Consider the following 22,766-nt stretch of genomic DNA (forward strand, 5'->3'; position numbering starts at 1 on the left):
TTGTAATTTCTAATTGGAATTAAGCAAAATTCATCATCCGGGCTGAGGGATGGTAACTGTCTTAGTTAGGGTTTCTATTGTTGCAACAAAACGCCGTGACCAAAAAGCAAATTGGGGAGGAAACGGTTTACTGGGCTTACACTCCCAGATCACAGTCCACTACTGGAGGAAGTCAGGACAGGAACTCAAGCAGGACAGAACCTGGAGGCAGGAGCAGAGGCCATGCAGGGGTGCTGCTTACTGGTTTGCTTCCCACGGCCTGCTCAGCCTGCTTTCTTATAGAGCCCAGGACCACCAGCCAGGGATGGCACCACCCACCATAGGCAAGGACATCCCCACTGACCACTCATTGAGAAAATGCCTCACAGCTGGCTCTCATGGAGGCCTTTCCTCATCTGAGGCTCCTTTCTCTCTGATGACTCTGGCTTGTGTCAAGTTGCCACTCAAAGCCAGCCATTACATCACCAGTTATAGGGCCTCCTCCCTGCCAGGCTCTGCTGCTTTCACACAGGCACAGCAGCTTGGTTTTGCATTAGCACCAGGAAGCTAAACTAGCAGGTAGAGTTAACAGCCACCTCACTGCCCCCTTCTCCAAACTAAGAGACAAATTCAACATTTTCGAGGAACGGCAAGTGTACTGGTTGCTCTTCTCACTGCTGTGACCAAACATCTGGCAAAATCAACTCAAGAAAGGGGTTTGTTTGGGCTCACAGTTTGAGTACTGTCCATCAGGACAGAAAACTCACGGCGGCAGGAGCATGAGGGCAACTGATCACAGAGTCGTTGTCAGAAGCACAGATGAAACTGATCCTCTTGTTTCTCCTTTTCACCCAGTCCTGATCATGGGAGTCTCCCCACCTCAACTAACCCATACAAAAGCTCTCTCAAAGACATGCCCTCTTTGTCTCCTAGGTGATTCTAGATCCTGTCTAGTTGACAATATTAACTATCACAAGTCTTCCATTTGTCAACCCGACAGACAAACATTAATTTTAAGCCTCACCTTCCAACTCTTGTCCCTAGATACAAAATGCATTCAGTCAGTCAGTCCAACTTCAGAAGTTCCTTTTTCTTTAACAGTTCCAACACCGTTCAAAAGTGTAAGTGCAAGCTGGGTGTAGTGGTGCACACCTTTAATCCCAGCACTCTGGAGGCAGAGGCAGGTGGATCCCTGAGGCCAGCCTGGTCTACAGAGTTCCAGGACAGCCAAGACTACACAGAGAAACTCTGTCTCAGAAAACAAACAAACAAAAAAACAAAACAAACCCACGATTTCCATATTTCCAGTACATAATGGCACAAACTCTCTTTCTAAAAGGGAGGAATTGGTTTATAATAAGGAAAGATTATGCCAAAGCAAGCCCCAAACCCAGTAGGCAAACACCAAATCCCAACGCTCCATGTCTGAAAGGATGAAGTTTGGTGTGGTAGCACCATCATAAGCCAGCTACTCATTTGCTGGGGGCTTCAATATCATTTAAGGTCAAATCAAGGGCACAGGCATGTTTTCCTTCCATGGTCCAGTAGCAAAAATCAGGATTCAGGGTTAGGATGAGCCTTTATATCTCAGGTTGTACAAGGTACAGCCTTGGAGGTTAATGGCTTATCACCCCCAGAGTTCAGGACAAACAGAATCAACTGGACCCTGCTGAGGACCTGATGGCACTCCTCCCCTTTGCTCTTTTTTTTTTTTTTGAAAGATTTATTTGTTATTTATTATTTATACAGTATTCCTTCTGCTGGTGTGCCTGCACGCCAGAAGAGGGCACCAGATCTCATTATAGATGGTTGTGAGCCACCATGTGGTTGCTGGGAATTGAACTCAAGACCTTTGGAAGAATAGTCAGTGTTCTCAACCCTCTGAGCCATCTCTCCAGCCCCCTTTGCTCTTTTAAGAGTTGGAAATATTCCCTATTTTCAAGGAGTGAGTCCTTGTGAAATTATGTGTGGAAGACCTTCTCCAGTCTGTCCTAGACTGAAGTTGCAGTCTAGGACATACTGGAGGAGTTGCAGAAATATCTAACAGTTACTCCAGTCTGTCCAGGCCCTACAAAAAGATCCAGAAAAATCTGTTCCTCCTGTTGTGAGCAGTGTACCTGCTTCCCACTGTCCCGCACGGGTTCCAGTCTGAGTTAAATGGCATCAAGCAGACTCTCTGACGCCCCTCCGGAAGGAACCTTGTACAATGATCCTGATCACTCAGACTGCAGCTGCCAAGGTGGATAGGATTAATCATCTCATCCAAAGGAAGACGACCCCTTGAATACCCACCAATGGACAATTAAGTGAAACCCCGCTCGCCCAATAAAGCTAAGACTGGTCAAATCTTGATTCTTTTCTGTTGGGTTTTCATGTCCCTGCCTCCGGCTTCAATTATTATCAGCCTAAGGTTTGTGACTGGAAACTACTGAACACTCAAACAGGTTCCATGGTAACCAGGGGAGCTCAGCAAACCCTACTCAGTCCGTTAGCTTTCAAGACAGAGCTTTGCACATTATGGTCTGGATTAGGGAACTAAAGGACAGTCCTGGTGCCTCACTATCTGGGGCCTCAGGAGCTAGAACTACTGTTACGTTGTGGAGATTTGGAGTTTGAAAGGTCTCAATAGGGATCATCATTTTTTATTTCATTTTAGTTTAGTTTAGTTTTAGTTTTTGAGACAGGGTTTCTCTGATCACTTTGTGAACAAAATGGAGACTATCACTGTAAAAACTGGGGGTGTGAATCTTGGTCCTCCTGGTCCAAAGACAATGATCGTTATATTGCTATTACCATAGGGGCCAACAGAACTTCCAAGTTGGAGCTGGAGAGATGGCTCAGAATTTAAGAGTACTGGCTGCTCTTCCAGAGGTCCTGAGTTCAATTCCCAGCAACCACATGGCTCACAACCATCTATAATGAGATCTGGTGACCTCTTCTGGTGTGCAGGTAGGTGTACATGCAGTCAAAACATTGTATACTTAATAAATAAATAAATCTTAAAAAAAAAAAAAGAACGTCCAAGTTTACTGTAACCTTATAACCATAACCCTAAAAAGTTGGGATTCCTTCTAGGAGACGTCTGGGATAAAGGATGGACCTGGGAGTCTCAGGAAATATCAGACAGGCAGAGACCTGGGGACTGAACTTAGGGACAATACTTTAGATCACTCCCAAACCCTGTAGGACCAAATAGGGAGGTCGATCACTCACTCCTAAATCAAAACTAGAGTCTGTGGCCCTGGCAACCCTAGAACAGGAGGCTGACACCCATACATACAGCCAGACACCTGTTTCCCATTGAACAAGAACTTAAAAAGCCCCTATTGGACACCTTGACTGCTACCTTTGCTAACCACAATGTGAGTCAGCCACGACTTACTAAAGATGTTGTCAAAGGCTTTGGTTAGATCCAAGAACCCCTTATTACACAGGGGTGCGGTAACTCTAGTCTCTCTTGAGCCCAATATAACCAACATTCGGCAGAGTCCTACACACCAGATTGGAAAAAAACAAAACAAACACCAACTGCCCGTGGCTCAACCATGCTTCCCTCACACTAGAGGATCTGCAAGGAACAGGAACATGCCTCATGTTCCCTACTTACCCTTTGGTAAAAACTTATTCTCCCAGTTCAATTGTTGTTTCGGAGTCTTACTGCCTCCTTCTGCTAACTGCTAACCCAGGCCTAGAATGTTTTCACCTCTGAGACTTACTGCTTAATAAGCTCAGCCTTTCTTGCTCTTTCAGAGCTCTGGGCTGGCTCAACTCGGCTGCTCTGGCTCAAACTCATCTCCCAGCTGACTTTCTCTCGGCCCCTGAACTTCTCTGCTTGGCTTCAATCTGCTGTAATCTCCTGACTCCTTCGGTCTTCACCTGAGTTCTCTCCCTCTGTAACCTGTTTCTCTCTTACTGTCCCAGTAAAACTGCCTTTTGTCTCTCTCATTGCCCCTTAAGTAGCTTCCCTCTCCTCACTCTTCTCATGAGAGTTAGACATATCCTATTCTGTCAAGTCTTTCTGATTTATCATGGTTTGTGACACTCAATTAGACATCACTTTCAAACATGGGTGCTTCCTTCTACAAACTAACTTTACCTTCACTGTTTGGGATTAAAGGCATGTACCACCACACCTGAACCTAAGTTTTTCTTTACCTGAAACTTGCTCTAGAAGAGACTGGCCTTGAAACTCAGATCTACTTGCCTCTGTCTCCTAGATTAAAGGTATATTTGCATTCCAGGTGGATCACAAAGACCTAGAAGGTCTTCAGATGTGATCTCGTCAGAACAGCCATGTTCTGAATTAACATTCCTCTACCCTCTTTGTCCTGATCCCCTAATCAAGGATGCTGTGGTAACACCTTTCTTTCTTGGGATTTACAGGCTGTAACTGATTCTGGCCAGACTTGTGACAGAGCCCCACTACTACCTGGTTTGCATGCACCCTTGCCATCATAAGGAGAACGAAAGATACGAGGTCTTGGATGTTGAACCAGCAAATATGGAGGGCTGGTTGCACACACCCAGTCACAAATAAAACTCAGCCTGCATATCTGAGAATGCCCCAGTGGCTTATCTGAGCACTAGACGGATTCCCACCACTGCAGCTGGGAGGAGGAAAGCCTGGGAAGCTGAGAAAGGCTAGGATGCTAGCATGGATTCTGAGGCACATAACAGGTATTTGTGATACTGAGAGAGCCTAGAGGCCACCGCGGGCTTTGATAAACTGACACGTGCCACTGGTAGCCATATGTCCCTGCTGCATAAGGGAAATGACTTCTTTTGGTAGATGGGAACCAGCTTCACAAGTTCCCGGGGAATGCTGGCTTTAATTTAAGTGCCAGAAATCCTCCTACAGTCCAAGCTGAGCTTATTTTTGGCTGTTTGGACAGCCTTTTGGAGTTTGGGGAATTAGAGTGTCCTTTAGACCTGACAGCTTTCACAGCTTCCTCCTATGGCCATTTTGCTTGGCCTCAGCAGCCTTCCACAAATTTGGCATAAGCCTCCTGATCCCCTTACTCTCCCATCTATTATACCTATACCATGATGCCAAAGCTTGATTCCAGTGCAGCTTGGCCCTTTTGGGCCAGACTTGTGTCAGCCCATCTGCCTTCCAAGCTTACCTGGAGGAAACACCTTCCCAAGGGGTGGTTTTCAGAGGGCTCCTTCAGTGGCAACCTACTTCAGGCTCTCTGCATTCAAGTGAATGCTTTGTTACAAACTGCAACCTTCTCTAGGGCAGTGCCCTAGAGCACGTCCCCTAAGGTCTTAGTGAGAGCAGGTCTCCCTCTCTAACAGCTGCAGCCGCCTTCTCAGCATCGGCCTCACAGCCTACAGGTTTAAGTTCCCTCCTTTTCCCCACCAAACCACACAGTTTTGCTCTCTTGCTGTTGTCTGGCGCGGAACACTGGGATAGGAGTAGCGTGCAGTAAACTTCATAAAGTCTGCATGTCATCCAAAAGATGGCGTTAGAATTGAACCCAGGTCTTCTCGAGGAGCAGCAGTGTCTTAATCACTAAGCCACCAAACAAATTAATCCACTACTGTTGAATTCAGCCTCACTCAGATTCTCAGGATATGGACAGAAGGCAGCCCGGTTCTTGGCCAGCATATGACATAAATGGCCTCTAGACCATTTCAGGGAAGGCCTTGCCTCCCTATGAAACCTCACTAGCCTTCACTATCTGTGTTCCTCTCCCTTTCTCTCTAAGATTTATTTTTGCGTATGTGTGTATGTTTACAAGTGCATGCCACGTATGTGTGGGTGCCTGAAGAGGTCAGAAGAGGGTGCCGGATTCCCTGGAGCTGTGAGTCCCTCGACATGGCTGTTAGAAACTGAACTATCCTCTCAGCGAATGCAGGGAGCACTCTGAACTGCTGTGCTCTCCCAGCTCCCTAAGTTTCTCCTGGCGCTGTCTTCTGCACTCCCACCAGAGTGGCTCACTACGGTCCGCTTGCAGCATTTTAGGGCTTCACCCCTCACCCCCCCCCCCCCGACAGGGTTTCTCTGTGTAGCCTTGTCTGTCCTGAACTCGCTTTGCAGACCAGACTGGCCTCAAACTCAGAGATCCACCTCCCTCTGCCTCCTGGAGTCCTGGGATTACAGGCAAGTGCCACCGCGCCTGACTCAAGCTTTTCTTGATTAAGGGTGAAGCATCAAAACTTATGTCCTGCAGCGCCCAAAGATAAAGACACGCCACTGGCTTAGCAGCACATTAACACAGCATCACACGCTGATGACAATCCTGACCTGCCAAACACTAAATTATGCCCTGTGACAGAAAAGCGGAATTTGAAAGGGGGAGCTCAGAAAACCACGCCACCGATGTGCCGCTAGCCACAGACCTCACAGCCCTTTGAGCCATTCCTGTCCTTCCTGCCCTAATTGGATTTCTACAACTTGCGTAAGTAAATAGACTCTAAGTGTGGGTCTTTGGAACTACATGCCCATGTGGCCATTTGGAAAGAAGAGTTATTAATGGCCAAAAGCTCACCAGTGAAACAAAGAACGGGCATTTTCTTGCTAGAAACACTGATGCAACCTCAAAAGCAGCTTTTACTCACTTGTAGTGATCACTAAAAAGACCGCTCTTTCACCAGCAAAGGAAATACATGGGCAGAGAAAGCCACCAAGTGGGCAACCTGGAAGCTGAATCAGATAAAATACCGAAAATACTGGCTGGCATGACAGAGTAGTCATTGAGACCAGATCCCTGCTTCTCATCAAAACAAGTGGTTCCTAAAAGATAATGGAAAAAAAAAAAAAAAAAGTTCAACCAGGGCTGGAAAGATGGCTCAGAGGTTAAGAACACTGGCTGTTCTTCCAAAGGTCCTGAGTTCAATTCCCAGCAACCACAGCCATCTATAGTGAGATCTGGTGTGCAGGCACACATGCACACAGAACGTTGTAGAAGTAATAAATAAATAAATCTTTAAAAGAAAGAAGAAAAAACGTCCAGCCTCACTAGCCATCATAGATATACAAATCAAAACTACAGTGAGTTCCATTTGTCTTAGGGTTCCACTGCTGTGAAGAGACCATGACGGCACAACTCTTCTAAAGGACAATACTTCATTGGGGCTGGCTTACAGTTTCGGAGATTTAGTCCATTATCGTCACGGCGGGAATCACCATGGTCTGCAGGCAGACACGGCGCTGGAGGAGCTGAGAGTCCAACATCTTGACCCGCAGGCAGAAGGGGACTGTGCCACACCGGAGACAGCTTGAACATATATAACCTTAAAGCCTGCCCCCGCAGTGACAGAAGTCCTCCAACAAGGCCACACTTCCTCATAGTGCCGCTCCCTACGGCCAAGCATTCAAATACAAGAGTCTATCCAAACCGCCACACACTTCACCTTAGTCAGAATGGCAACCAACCAACCAACCAAGAAACGCTGGCAAGAATGCGCACAAACGGCGGAGCCCTCACACCACCGGGGGAAGGGTTAGTCCAGCCACTATGGAAGTCAGCACAGAGGTCTCTCCAGAAACTGACAGATCGTAGTCAGACGTAGGACTCCGCTACATCACGCCTAGGTCTTCATGCGGAGATTCCCGTACCACAGAGACACATCGTTTTGCGGGGGGTTTTCCCCAGCATCATTCACAAAGAGCTATGTTACAGATCCAACACAGGTGTCCAACAATAGAGGAATGGATAATGAAAACATGACATACATAATTCTTAACTTTTTCATGTGCGCACGCGCACATGTTGGGTTGGAGAACAACTTTCAGAAATCTGCTCTCTAGTTATCTCCGTAGCAACATACGAGTTCCAGGGCTCAAACTCAGATTTTCAGTATTGGTGGGAAGTGGCTTTACCCACTGAGCCTTCTCACTAACCCCACAAGGGATTTTTGTTTAGCTAAAAAGTTATGGGCTGGAGAGATGACTCAAAGATTAAGTCTCTGAGTACTTAATCAGTACTTTGGCTGTACTTCCAAAGGTCCTGAGTTCAAGTCCCAGCCACCACAACCATCTACAATGAGCTCTTGTGCCCTCTTCTGATGAGTAGGAAGAATACTATATAAATTAATTGATTTTTTTAAAAGATTGAGTTATATCATTTGCAGGAAAATGGATGCAACTGAATAGAATCATACTAAATTACTCTCAGCTGGGCACGGTGGCCCACACCTGTAATCCCAGCACTCTGGGAGGCAAAGGCAGGCGATCTCTGTGAGTTTGAGGCCAGCCTGGTCTACAGAGTGAGTCCAGAAGAGCCAAGGCTACAGTGAGACCCTGTCTCAAAAAAAGAACAAACAAACAAATTACTCTCAAAAAGACAAATATGTGTTCTCTGACTTGTGGTTCTTAGATTTTTATATAGAAGCACAAAATCATGTACTGAAATGAAACTAGGAGGTTAAAGGGAAATAGCAGAAGGGGAGGGTTAAGCAAAGGCGACAGCAAGATATGGGGGGTATGCTTAACATACAATATATACGTGTATGAAAGCTTTTAAAAAAAAGTAAAAATCACAACTCTAGTCAGGAAAGTAAGAGGTAAGGCTGGGCTTGTCCAGTTCTCGAGTTCGAAGCCAGCTTAGGCTACATGGCAAGCTGCTGGCCAACCTAATCTACCCAGAAAAGCCAAAAATAAAAAAAATAAATAAACAAATCTGTGTATGCTGAAGCTCAAACCGGAAGTAACGGGGGAGAGGTGATAATTCCGTGACAGTCTAACTGCAAACACCAAGGAGGCTACGGGACGCCGCTAAGCGGGCCTCGGGGGCGTGGCCGGCGGCGTGGGCCCCGCCCCCACCCGCTCGCGGAGGGGCACGCGCGCGCCCGCCGGGCTTCCGGACTCGTTCCCGCGCGGCCCGAGCCCCGCGAGCCCGGCGGAGGCGCGTGTCCTGACAAAGAGGGGCCGGAGGCGGCGGCCGCCGGTCCTCCTCCGAGCGCACGCGCTGGCGCACAGGGACGACTGTCGGAAGGGATCGAGGCCCGACCCTGCGGCCGGGGGTCGCCGCAGCCCGCGAGGCGCCCGAGTTGGGGCTCCGGGCCCGCGCACCCCAGGCCGTGCAAACATACCTGGAGGGGTTTAGCCTCCACTCGCGGTTCCGGGTCACGAGGCGCGCGGACGAGGGGGCCCTGTCACCCACTCGCGACTGCAGGTGGGGGAAGGGCGACCGCCAGCGCGTTCGCGCAAGCGCGCAGATCCCAGAGTCCCCCGAACAGTGACGCTAGTTTTAGGACTACAGTTCCCATAGGCCTCCGGGCCGCGCCGCTGGGGACTCTGGGAAGTCTACGCGTTGTTTGTAGGGCAGGAAATGCTGTTCAAGTTAAGTGAGTCCGGACTGTTCTGATCTCACACCTGACTGTGAGTCCAGTCCCTTCTCTCCTCCTACGCCGTTAAAAACCTGGGTTTTTGGAAATGACACGAGTATTCGATTGCCACTTTTCAACTACAAAGTATGCACACTAAGGCAGAAATCAACCTTAATCTCAAGCGTGTAAGGATCACACACACCTTTCTGGGCGTGGGAGTGCAAACCTTTCATCTCATCCGAGGGAGGAGGAAAGGAGCAGAAGTGACCCCAATGCTCAGAAGTAGAGCATGAGGATTAGTTCAAGGCCAACCTGGAATATGTGTGATGTCTCAGAAAGAAAAGAGAGGAAAATAAATGTTTCTAGTTTGTGATAATTCTGTAATCTTGGCACTGAGGAGGCCGAGGCAGGATTATTTCTGTAAGTGTGATAACGAGCGGGGCTGCTACACAGTGAGTTCCAGGCTAGCCTGGGATACAGAGTGTGGACCAATCTCAAAAACAGGCTTGGAGTGGCTTTAATCCCAGTACTCGGGCGGCGGAGGGAGTTAAATCCCTTTGAATTTGATGCCAACCTGGACTACAGTGAGTTCCAGGACAGCCAGGGCTGTGTAGATTCTGCCTCAAAAAAACAAAACGACAGCAGAAAGAGGGCTGGTAAGATGACTCAGGGTATAGGTGCTTGCCACTAAGCTTGACAATCTAGTTATATCCCTGATCCCCCACATGCTGGAAGAGGGGAACCAACTCCCACAAGTTGTCCTCTGAGCTCCACGCTGGGGCACATTTGTAAGGGCATGCACAAACACGCTCAAAAATATCCTAAAGTGCTTTTAAAAAGAGAATGTGCATTACATCTTCGTTTGTATTTGCAAAAGACTGTAAACAGTATAGGTCTTTCAGTGTTTGTGAAAGTGCAAATAGGATTGGAAGAGATGCTGAAAACGATGTCTGCTGATCACATAATGGAGGTGTCTAATTAACTGAGAAATGAAAAATAAAGGCAGGAATTATATGAGAATCTGTCAAGTGTGGTCCTATTTCGGCTAGAGATTCAATAATTCAATAATAGAACATTTGCTAGCTCGTAAAGACCTTGGGTTTGATTCCTAGCACCACATATACACATCTGCACAGGAATGGAAATGTCCCTATTCTTGTAAAAAGGTATGCATATTTTGAGATGAAGCTGGGAGATACCAAAAGAAGAGTGAAACTCCCCCCCCCACACACACTTTCTCTTATGCTAATACCACCGAATGAGAACTCTTTCTGAAGAACTTGCAAAATTCAATAAAGGAAGAGTTCAGAGGAAGCTGGGGTTTTTTGTTTTGGTGCATTTTTTTTTTTTTTTGTATGTTTGTTTGTTTTTGTTTTGAGATGGGGTTTCTCTGTTTCAGTCCTGGCTGTCCTGGAACTCACTCTGTAGACCAGGCTGGCCTCCAATTCACAAAGGTCTAACCAGCTCTGCCTCCTGAGTGCTGGGATTAAAGGCCTGCACTCCTACCACTACCACCAGGCTCAGAGGAAGGTTTTAAAAACACACTGTGGCTGGAGAGACTGCGGAGTGGTTAAGAGAATTGGCTGCTCTTCCAGAGGTCCTGAGTTCAATCCCCAGAAACCACATGGTGGCTCACAACCATCTATAATGTGATCTAGTGCCCTCTTCTGGCGTGCAGGTGTATGTGCAGATACAGCATTCATATACATAAATAAGTCTTAAAAATGTAGTTTTGCTAAACATTCTTTTTTAACTATTTATTATGTATGCAATGTGTGTTTCCATGTACACCTGCACACCAGAAGAGGGCGCCAAATTTCATTTTAGATGGTTGTGAGCCACCATGTGGTTGCTGGGAATTGAACTCAGGACCTCTGGAAGAGCAGCCAGTGCTCTTAACCACTGAGCCATCTCTCCGGCCCCCTTGTTAAATATTCTTTGTTTCTTCTTTCTTTTCCTGAGACAGGGTCTCAAATATTGAAGACAGTTCTTGAAGTTAGTACCCAGGAGTGGAGTAATCACTATGAAGCCAGAAGAGCCTTAGACCTCTCATTCTCCTGCCTCTTCCTCCTGAAATGCTGGAATTAAAGGTGTGCATTATTACCTTTGTGTAGGTCTAGAGATAGAACATAGGGCTTTGTGTGAACATGCTACCAGTTGAACTATATTCAGTTTGAAACGTGACATCCTCCTCCTTCTCCTCCTCTTCCTCCTCCTCCTTTTTGTAGCCTTGGCTGTCCTGGACTTGCTTTGTAGAACAGGCTGACCTCCAACTCACAGAGATCTGACTGCCTCTGCCTCCCTGAGTGCTGGGAGAATGCTACCACGGGGTTCTCTGCTCCAAAATAAATATCCAGGGAAGTATTTTTACTGGGTCAGCCTGGAAGGCACAGAGAGGCTGATGTAACTGTGTTCCTGGGGGAACAAGATACATCTCAAGCTTGAGATGTTTCCTTGTTGCAAGAAAATGGAACTTGACCATATCTTCCACATGGTAGTGATTTTTTGTTTTGTTTTAAGACAAGAAATATGCAAGAGTAAGGGGGTCACAGAAGTTTGTGCTAAAGTTCCAGAAAGCTTCCCAGTCCATTCAGTGTGTGGCAGAGTCAGATTCTCTGTAGGGAGGCCCTGAGAGACCACTGTATGAAGGTCTGAAGGTGAAGCCTAACACTGCAATGGGGGCTCCAGGATGTTGGAGAGGACAGGACCTTGGGATGTCTGCTGAGAAAATCTGCAGGCACGGATTGGAGCCTGGCCAGTATGTGTACTTCCATAGAGCTATATGGGCAGAGCTGCCTAAGGCTGTTAGAGTCCAGATGGTTCTGTTTTGAGTCCCAGAGGCCAGAGATGGAGCTGCAGGGTTTGGTGTTTGCCCTGCTGGGTTTTGATCTTGCTTTGGGAAATATTTCCTTGCTATCATTTCATTCTTTCTTTCCGAGCTGGGAATGTGCACTCCGTGTCATATTGGAAGTATGTTGTTTTGTTTTATTTTCTGTGGACTCCTGCTTTAGAGATTGCCTTGACTTCATAGAAGACACTGGGGCTCTTGAACAATTTTGGAACAGTTAAGATTTTGGGAACTTTAAATGTAGGCTAAATGAATTTTGCATTATGAGATGAACATGAGCCTTTAGGGATCAGGAGACTGAAATTACTTATTCAAAAGTGATGTGTTTGTATAACCATCCTTACAGGAAAGAAGATAGTATAAACAGATACTGTGTCCCTCCCTTAGGCTATCAAGCTGTTGAGACAATGGACCACAAGCTGGAAAGAGGAAAAGGCTGGGATTCTGGTGCCAACCAGAGGCAAAGCTTGTCTCCCAGAAAGAGAATTCATGCAATTCTGACAACTTGTCAGAACCACCTTGCAGGAGAGACTGGAGCTGGGACAGTGATGATGGACTGGAGGTGAGTGGGTCACTGGATCTCCTGGCTCCTCTTCCTAATGATAATGTTTGTATATCCAACAATAATGGTAACTTATACTGTCCATCCCACTACATGGGAATAGTTCCAAAACTGACTGATTGGATGTCTATGCAAACCATTAATTCTTATTGGCTACAAACTTCCCATAACATGTACATGCCATCCTTTCAAACAGCATGAATAAAGATTTACAGATGTCTTCTGCTCACACAAAGAGCAGAGAGCCATCCTTAATTGATCTGTGCATATATTTATAATTTTAGGACTGTATTTAGGACTTGTAAGAAATTATATATTTTCAAAACAGAAGAACTGGACACCAGTGATGCTGGATCAAACCTGACAGGATTCATCCCTCCAGCATGCTGAGACGCTAACACATCTGTTCCAGCATCCTGCATGTTCCCAGCATTCTACTTGTACTTCAGTTGCTGTTCCTCACCGAAGCCTGCTCCCAAAACAGCTTCAGAGTAAGCTGCTGATCTCAACTGGTCCAGTGTTTCAGACTGTTCCAAACAGGACTTCTATGAAGTCTGGAATTTCTCAACATTTAGAAACTGGATCACAAATGTTAATGCTAGCTTACTTAACTATTTTCCCCAATTTCCTTTGGGCCCCCAAATAGGATTTTTTTTGTATCTAAATCAGGTAGAAGCAACCTTGAGAGTGAAGTTGCATTTTCCTTAAGTTTTTGGTTGTTTTGGGAGGCTATGAATGTTTATTGTCATTGAGAGATGGTTATAAGTTATTAATGGCCTTATTCAGAGAGAAGACAGAGTTAGATTCAGGGATTTCTCTCTTTTCTTTCCTCTATCTTTCTTTTTTAGATAAGGAGAAAAGGGTTGAAAAGAAAGGGAAATAAAAACATATCTTATAGGAATAATAAGACAGAAGGTAGATTATTGAATCTACTCAACTTAAGACTTTGTTATTCTCAAATCAGGTTATTTTTAACTCATTGGCATAGGATTTTGTATAGTAATACAAAAGTAAGTATTTATGATACATTGGTATAAATTTTGTTAGATTGATACAAATTTAAGGCTAACTTTCAATACTTTAAAACTAATATTATAAGCTTTTAGGATATTAGGTAATACAATTGGTAATTGGTAAATGTAATTGGTAATCAACTCATGGTCCTATCAGACACTAGTCTAATCTATCACAGAAATATATATCCTAGATTTAACAGATAGACATGATTCTATACACAGATAGATTATATAAAAATAAATAAGTCTTCAAAAATCATAGAGACCTACAGAACATGGCATTTAAAATGTTTTTATTATTTTAATGATTCTTTAACAATGAGACATGTCATCTCCCGGTAGCACCCAGCCTACCTCAAAGAAGATGATGAGCATCAAAGAACCTCCATGTGGAGATGGCTTCAAAAGTGGCAAACCAGCCACTTGGGCAAATAAAATGCCCTCGCTTCATAACAGACAGAATTCTGCCTAAAATGGGCAAGCTTAAATACAAACCAAGTAGACTGCCGAACTCTGCCAAGACAGGGTAAGCAAGTCCTAAATAGCTTCTGCTTCACATATACATCTGTCAAATATACTGGGCCAGAAGGCTGAAGATGATGCTCCAGTGTTTAAAGAGTAGAGTTCAGGGAGCAAACTGTCTCTGTCATTTTGGTTATTTTTGGAAGCTGCTAGCATGTACTTCATATTTACTCAAATAATTAATTTTATTCCTTCTCAAGTCTCTGATGGGGTTGAAGAACAGATAGTCATAGTTTTCCAACTAGCTTAGTTGCTTAGAAATTAAAGAGATATTTCAGGTCTAGATAGATGTTTTTAAGTTTATAAATGCAAATTATAATAAAAATAACAGGTACAAATCTTTAGACTCTCATATACAGGATAGATATTTTCTTCAAGATAGCCAAATACATTTAGACTAGAAGACTAGAATATATATATATATATATATATATATATATATATATATATTCTTACCTATTAGTTTTTTAATGGTTTCATAATTATTTTTACTATATTAAAAATGGCCTTTTTATTTAGACAGAAAAGGGGAATTGTTGGGGTTGGTCTGATGCTTGTATTTTGTTTTTGTTGCTAATTACTGGCCCTCAAGATCTGTTACTGCCATGATACACCTGTCCTTGTTGTGTAAACCTACCTGATTGGCTGATTAAATGGCCTATTCCTGGGCAGGGCAGAATGGGTTCCCAGGCTTTTGAGGACAGGAGGATCATGGGAAGAAGATGGATGGGAAGAGAGGAGAAAGGAGGATGCCACAGTGGGATTAGCGTGAAGAAGAAACCACATGGGCCATGAGGAAGGACTCCAAGAATGGTGTGGATGGAAAAACACCAAATATAAGCAAGTATTCGTAAGATTGTTGATGGTAGGTAGCCCCAGATAAGGATGGTGAAGGCAGATGCCATTGGATAGGGGCTGGACGGTGGATGGTGAGGTTGTTGAGACAGTGTAGGTAGAAATATCTGCCCAAGGTAAATAAGCAATTCTAAAATCTACCAGGTGTCTGTGTCTTATTATTTGTGATAGCGGGCTAAATACCACCACCACAATAATTATAGGGCTAGTAATAATAATATGTATTTTATAGCTCAACACTCATTTACATTTACAACCACATAATATGGTCACATTTAATAAATCTTATTCTGCTCTTCAGTATTATTTGTTTGCTTAAGTGGCCTGTTGGCAGTGGGTGGCTAAACCTGGCTTGTTAGACATGCCGGGGCCCAGGCTCTGGCCCTAGCAACTCCAAGTCACAATTTCAGTGACCTAACCAGGAAAAGAGAGACTTCTTTTGGTTTTATCCACTTAGGACAAAATGATGTCAGGTGAAGAAGATTGAAGGGTCCCACACAGCTGCTGGTGTCACTTTATTCCAGGACCTTTTCCTTTTCTTCCCATTTCAGAGGACATCAGTTGCTTCTTACCTTTATTGGATGAAATAGAGAAAAGAGTATTTAGACTTCAAAAAATTTTGATTCTTAGTTTCTTTCTAGTCAGTGCATCCCAGGCTTTGCTTTCCTGTTGGTTTGGGGCACCTTTGAGCTGTTTAGGTTCATTTTGAACCATTTTCGTAATTGCTGTGTGGTGCCTGGCTTTGTCTTTTAGAACTCTGAGCTGTTTGGGTTGTGTTGAACCATTTGGAATATTATGCCACTGTATGACGGGATTGTTAATTCGGAAATTTGGGGGCCTCTGTTGAGCCAGTTAAGGTTCTGTTCAACCACTTGAGACAGAAATGAAGGCGTTAAGGAAATCCTTACTGTGATTTGTGTATCTTGATGCCCCCTAGGGAGAAATTTGATTAGAGTTTTGTATGCTCGTGGTGGTTTTAAGGCAGTGTGCAGCAGCACTTAATCTGTTTCAAGAATTCCAGAAAATAACTGAGTTGTAAACTTCTGGCCTTTTCTTTCCTTTTTCTTAAAAAAAAAATTTTTTTTTTAATTTATTATGTATAATGTTCTGCCTGCCTGTGTGGTAGCACGCCAGAAGAGGGCACCAGATGTCATTATAGATAGTTGTGAGCCACCATGTGGTTGCTGGGAATTGAACTCAGGACCTCTGGAAGAGCAGCCAGTGTTCTTAACCTCTGAGCCATCTCTTCTGAGAAACATTGTTCAAAGACAAGGGGAGGAAATGTTAAAATTGAAATGAAGTCACATTGGGCATGGTAGTGCTTGCAGCACTTGGGAGCCTGAGGCAGGAGGATTGTGATTAAGAGGACAGTGTGGGATTTGTAGCGAAACTCTCTGTGAAAGCCAACAAAAATGGAATCACTGTGCCACCCCTTCCAAAGTAACTAAAACCAAGTGAAATGGAGAAATGACTCGAAGACTTGGTTAATGTCAAGTAACTAAATTAATTGTCTTCAGACTTTGATCCCTGCTTGTATTATGTTTGTGATACTTATTTCAGACACAGGCATATTATACCCCAGGACTGAAGTATAAAAACAAAAACTGAGAATGTATCCATCTTGGTAGGGATGAAGATGTTCTAAAGACAGACCAATGCCTTACCCTTCCTTGGTTATCAGAAAGACAGAGTAGCCTGGGGTACTGCACGAGGCTACACCCCTCCATCCTGAAACAGCCCCTGGACTTTCCCTCCCCATGGCCTCTGCCCTCTACAAGCCCCTGATAAAGAACCACAAGAAATGAGAATTTCCCTGGGAATCTCATAACGGGAGAAGGAAATGCCTGCTAACAGTCAGATGGGGAGTTTGTCTTCTTCTTTCTGTCACACCTTGAGAAAAGAAACTAAAACGGAGACCAAACCAAAATGGAGTTACTATTAATGCCGTACAATCAAAGCAAAACTGTAAGGCAACATCAGGCTAGCTTTCCTGCCAGCTGAGATTCCAGCCCACCTTGGTCCTTGTGAGAAGGAAACCCCTGAAGAGAAGGTGGTTGGGGAAGTAAGTGTGGGGTTGTGAAAAAGAACAGAGGTGTAAAGATAGGCATGTATGAGCTGTGACAGTGACTCCCTTTGTAAGCTAACACCAACAAAAAGTCCCCTCTGCTTTAACCTTACCGAGAGGGCCAACCTGATGTTAAACAACCAGTTCCTCCACTCCCACCCCTACATTCTTTGTGAAGAAAGAATCTTAACCCATGTTAAACCCTACTGTTCCGCCACTGTCCACTGGGCCTTGGTCTGATTTTGTAGACTTGGAGGGTGCCTCAGTTCATGGAGAGAGAATAAAAGACAGTTATATCCCTGATTAAATTTGTAATTTTGCCTTTTTTGCTTTGTTTTTGTAGCTCAGGCTGGCTTCTCCTCATCCTAACTCAGTGGCCCCCTGTGGGATTATAGGCGCCTACTGTTGGGATCCGGTAGCAGGCATCTCTACGGCCAGCCCCAAGGGACCTGACAAACCAGATGTCAGGCATCTGTGAAGCTACCTATGGACCACCTGAAGCCACCTGCACCATGCTCTAGGTCACTTTATAAGAGAACTGACACCACCTCTAATCTCTCTCTCTCTCCTGCCCCTTCTGCCCCTTCCCCCTTCCCTTAATACCCCCCCCACGGAACCCCCACGGAACCAGTCGCATGGCGTGATTTGTGAGCCTGCCGTGTAACTTTGCTGCTCAGTCCTAACACTGGTGTGCTTGGCTGGGAATAGGTGCCTCCAGTGGCCATGCCACGTGGTGGTTGCTTTTTGGCGCTGCTACCCCACCTGAGCTGCTAGAAACCTATTTCATTCTAAACCTGCTCGTGACCCAGAGCAACTAGATTGCTATGGACTGGATTGGTGAGTTCCCCTCATTGGTCAGCATAAACACCTCTCTTGGTAGGGGAAGATTGACTGTTGAGCATCCGGCAGCAACTTCCTGCTACCTTTTGAGACAGAGGAACCCCAACCACGGTCTTCACTGTCTAGGGTTGACCCTTTTTCCTGACCTCCATTTAGGGCTTCCCCTTTTCCTTGGGAGAGATTTTTTTCCCTTCTACATGCACAGTTTCTCCCTCTCTCACACTCACCTACGAAAATCCTAGCACTAGGTAAACTGTGTCTCCTACGGGCAGCTGTGCCCTTGGTCTCTGGCCAAAGCTGATGAGTTGTTGGATCAGGTAGGGTCATACTCTCCTGAGTCAAACCTTGCCTTTGGCATGCCTCTGGCAGGTCACTGACTCCTACCCTCCCAATGGGAACTGCCCATTTGTTCGTTCCTCCAGACTGGGATGTCTTCTGGAGAATTTTAAAACCCTACACGTGGAGCCTGAGTTAAAGGCCTCATCGCTCATATGCCTCTGTAATAAAACTTGGCCTACATATTCCTTAGATAATGGTCCAAATTGGCCAATTAATGGCACATTAAATCCCAATATTTTTTAATACTATTGTATTTTTTTTAAGATTTATTTATTTATTATGTATACAGAGTTCTGCCTGCATGTACACCAGAATGACAGAAGAGGACACCAGATCTCATTATGGATGGTTGTGAGCCACCGTGTGGTTGTTGGGAATTGAACTCAGGACCTTTGGAAGAGCAGTCAGTGCTCTTAACCCCTGAGCCATCTATCTCTCCAGCCCCTAAATCCCAATATTTTATGGGATCTTTTTAATCACTTTCAGCGATCTGGTAAATGGGAGGAGATATCTTACGTTCACGCTTTCTCTCTTCTCCGCTCTAACCCTTCTCTCTGCTCTTCCTGTTCTCCTACCCGACTTTTTCTAGCTATAAAGTCTCAATCTCAAGAGTTCGCTACCTTTGACCCTGTAGATGAAACTCCACCTCGCTGTTCTCAACCTCTGGCTTTTTCTCAATCTTCTCTGCTTCCTCCTCTTCCTCTTTGGCTTCTCCAGCACCCTCACCCCAGTCCCTAGCAACAGGCTATCCTAGTCATCTTTCTTTGACACCCACTTTCACCCCACCAACAGCTACTAGCCCCTGTTACCCACGCTCGCTCTATAGTGACACCCCCTTCTTCTACTCAGCATAAACAAGCCCCCGTTCTTCCCTTGAGGGAGGTGGCTGGTGTGGATGGCCTAGTTAGGGTGCATATTCCCTTCTCATTAACTGAACTCTCTCAAGTAGAAAAGAGACTAGGATCCTATACCTCTAATCCTTTTACTTTCATTAAAGAATTTCAATATCTCACTCAATCTTATAGTATTACCTTCCATATATATATATATATATATATATATATATACATATATATATATGTATATATATATATATATATATATGATTCTTACCAATAACCTATTACCTGAGGAGCACAGGCGAGTTTGGGAACAGGCTAGAATGGTTGGGGCTGAGGCAGTGGTGCCCCGGTGGTGCCCAACCAGGATCCACAATGGGATTATAATACCCCGGAAGGCATTTTAGCCAGAGATCAGTTTTTGACCTGCCTCCTGGCTGGTCTCCACAAGGCTGCCCTTAAGCCAGTTAATTATTAAAAGCTCCAGGAGGTCATTCAGGACAAGAATGAAAACCCGTCTCAATCCTAGAGTACCTTACAAAGGCCCTCTTACAACATACTAATCTAGACCCTGAAAGTACAGAGGGCAGGCAACTTCTGATGACCTATTTTTTTTCTCCCATAGTTACCCTGATATCAGGGCTAAGCTTAAATGCTTGGAGAGAGGACCTCTGACTCCACAGGCAGAAGTTTTAGCGCTGGCCTTTAAGGTATACCATGGGAGAGATCAGAAAGCCCACAAGCAAAAATACCAAATGCTGGCCAAGGCTATCTGACCAGCTTCAGCCACTACCCAGGCTCCCTTGCCTACTAGAAGGCATGAGGAACTCATTGTTTCAAATGTGATCAAGAAGGTCACTGGGCCCAGTTTTGTCCTAACCCCCTCAAGGCACCAGGGCCATGTCCAAAATGCCACCAAGAGAGACGTTCGGTTGTTGATTGCAACCGTTTCTCCCATGATATGGGGACATCACTCCCAGATCACCCTTCGGCCGATATCCTAAGCCTAGCTATCGATGACCAAAGGTGTCCGGGTTCCCTTGACCATACTATTGCCATCACTAGCCGGGAGCCACGAGTGATTATCATGGTATCGGGGTGGTCCATCTCCTTCCTTGGGGACACCTGAGCCACTTGCTCAGTCCTGACAGAGTATTGGGGACCAACCTCTTCTTCTAGTTCCCCTATTGTTGGGGTAGGTGGACAGCCTTACCAGCCTTGCTGGACTCAATCACTCAATTGTATTTTCATTGCTGTTCCCTTAACTCATTCCTTTTTAGTGATGCCAACCTGTCCAGTTCCCTTACTGGGAAGGGACTTTTTAGCCAAAGTGGGAGCCTTTATCTCCTTTACTCCATCCATTTGCCTAACCCCAAGTTCACCAGCATCCTCTTTCCTCCTTCTCCTAGCTACCCTACCTACCAGTTATGAAACATCGCTTCCTTTACCAGCCTCGCAAGTGGACCCCCAAGTCTGAGATGTCCAAAACCCATCTGTTGCTAGGCACCATTCCACCTGTGGTCATTCAGCTACAGGATCCTACCTGTTATATTACCCAATCCCTGGGGATGGGAGAAGTAGAGAAGGTAATTAAACACTCCTCTAAGTGTGGAGAGCTGCTTGTCTAGCTACTTTGTTACTTATTGAAAAACAGTTTTCACCCTGGCCTTCACCTTGAGACTGAGAAAAGAGGGAGTTTCACCAAGTTCCTTAAAACTTGTTTGTGTGACCTTGGACCATATCTGCTATAGGGAAGTAGTTTTAGAAAACAAGTTTGGCAGTTCCACGAACGTCTTTCTTGTATTGATGTGACTTGCTTTAAATTTTTCAATCCTCACTCCCCACTCAGGAACTGTTCGACTCTGCCAGCGGGCTCCGGCATCAAAGGCCATTGCCTCTCTGACTTTCCCCCTCCTAAATAATACAAACCTGTCATTTTGTCTCCTACTTCACACTCTCACCTCAGCCTACAAGCTCCTTAATGTGACCCAACCAGGCTTTTTTAAAGCTGGCTGGCTGTGTGTCCCACCTGGGACCAACTCAGAGCTACCACTGACAGCTTCTCCAGTGACTCTGTCAAGTAACCTTACTTCACTATTCATCAACTGCCCTGACTCTGATGTTGCCACAACCCCCCTAACCTTTTTCATATCACCCTCTTTGGCATGGCAAGCTGTTTCAAGGCATCTGGAACATACTCTGTAGGAATGCTAAGTTCCTTAGAGTGTAATAAAACTATAATCCTTGATACTTCATCTCATCCCCAATGCCCTACTGCTAATAATACCTCAATTCTTTGTGGTACTCAGGTCTACCATCATCTGCCTGCTGGTTGGTCAGGAGTTTGCAAGCTGGTGTTCCTCTTCCCGAGCTGGGGGTGATAAATGAAAGGGAGCCCCTACCAATCCCGGTCGTGGACTCAATAGCTGCCAGCAGGATAAAAGGGCAGTTCAAATCCTGCCCCTCTTGGCCGTTGCAGGAATCACGGCAGCTGTCAGGATCGGGACAGCAGGACCAGCCACTTCACTAACTTCGTATCATCAGCTTTCTTCCTAGTTCATCCAGGACCTCCAGCAAGTGGCTCAGACAATACTAACTCTCCAGGGACAGACTGACTCGCTGGCAGCAGTAGTACTTCAAAACCGACGCGGATTGGATCTCCTCACAGCTAAAGAAGGTGGCCTTTGCCTCTTCCTCCAGGAGGAATGCTGTTTTTATGTCAACCAGTCAGGTATAGTAAAGACAAAATCCAACAACTCCAGACAAATCTACAAAAGCAAAGGGCCTCTACTCAAGGCCTCTACTCTTGGGCCTCCGAGAACCTCTTATGGAAATGGATTCTGCCCTTCCTCACAGCTCTTTTGCTCATCTTTCTGCTTTTGCTTTTTGTACCCTGCTTTATTAACTTCCTCTATGCATTCTTCCAACAACAAATGCAAAAATTCTCTAACCAAACCATTAATCAGTTACTCTTACAGGATTATCAACCTCTGCCCACAGAACCAGATGACAATGACTCTCCAATCAACCCTGATGGTGGGGACCAGCTGTACCCTGAGATCGACAACGCCCCTAATCAGCAGCAAGTAGCTTGAAGAGCAAAGGTTGCCCCAATGCCCTCACCACCATCACCGCCTTCCTAGCTCCTTACTTTTTAATAAAACAAAAAGGGAGAAATGTTGGGATCCGGAAGCAGGCATCTCTACGGCCAGCTCCAAGGGACCTGACAAACCGGATGTCAGGCATCTGTGAAGCCACCTATGGACCACCTGAAACCACCTGCGTGTGCTCTGGGTCACCTTAGAACTCGCACCACCTCCAGTCTCTCTCTTCTGCCCTGCCCAGAGACGGTCTCTGTGACCCCTTCCCCCCTCCCTTAATAAACCTCCCACATGGAACCAGTCGCATGGCGTGATTTATGAACCCGCCGTGTTACTTCGCTGCACAATCCTAACATTTATGATACCTGGTATACTTTTTCTCTTCTGACAAATCCATCCTAACGTGGTTGGGAGAGTAGAGAGAGAACCGACTCCACAAAGTCTGCCCTTCACCATGCACAAGTACACAACAATAGTGAATAAAAACTAAGTAACTGAATTTGCCAGGCGTTTGTATTCCTGAC

The 22,766-nt window shown here is 45.4% G+C and overlaps 1 protein-coding gene and 1 long non-coding RNA gene across 9 annotated transcripts in view; one reads left to right on the forward strand and one right to left on the reverse strand.

Moving 5' to 3' along the window:
- The window catches only part of Zfp1 (ZFP1 zinc finger protein), a 24,844-nt gene extending 15,690 nt beyond the window's left edge, over positions 1-9,154 (reverse strand). For all 4 annotated transcript variants that reach the window (XM_060391946.1, XM_021632575.2, XM_021632573.2 and 1 more), the window contains exon 1: positions 9,019-9,154. The gene's annotated coding sequence lies outside the window, so the exon portion shown is untranslated. The remainder of the gene's footprint in view (positions 1-9,018) is intronic.
- Positions 8,969-22,539, forward strand: LOC110546037 (uncharacterized). Of its 5 annotated transcripts, XR_009594547.1 has the most exons (7): positions 8,976-9,101; positions 11,222-11,345; positions 12,491-12,665; positions 12,994-17,644; positions 19,767-19,851; positions 20,551-21,872; positions 22,142-22,539. It is a non-coding gene; the product is annotated as an uncharacterized LOC110546037 (long non-coding RNA). The 5 variants fall into 5 exon arrangements; XR_009594546.1 differs by having other exon boundaries at positions 12,950-17,644; positions 19,767-21,872; XR_009594548.1 differs by having other exon boundaries at positions 19,767-21,872; positions 22,108-22,539.
- The last annotated feature ends 227 nt before the right edge of the window (positions 22,540-22,766 follow it).

The sequence above is a fragment of the Meriones unguiculatus genome, chromosome 10, assembly GCF_030254825.1.
Source record: "Meriones unguiculatus strain TT.TT164.6M chromosome 10, Bangor_MerUng_6.1, whole genome shotgun sequence".
Classification (NCBI taxonomy): Eukaryota; Metazoa; Chordata; class Mammalia; order Rodentia; family Muridae; genus Meriones; species Meriones unguiculatus.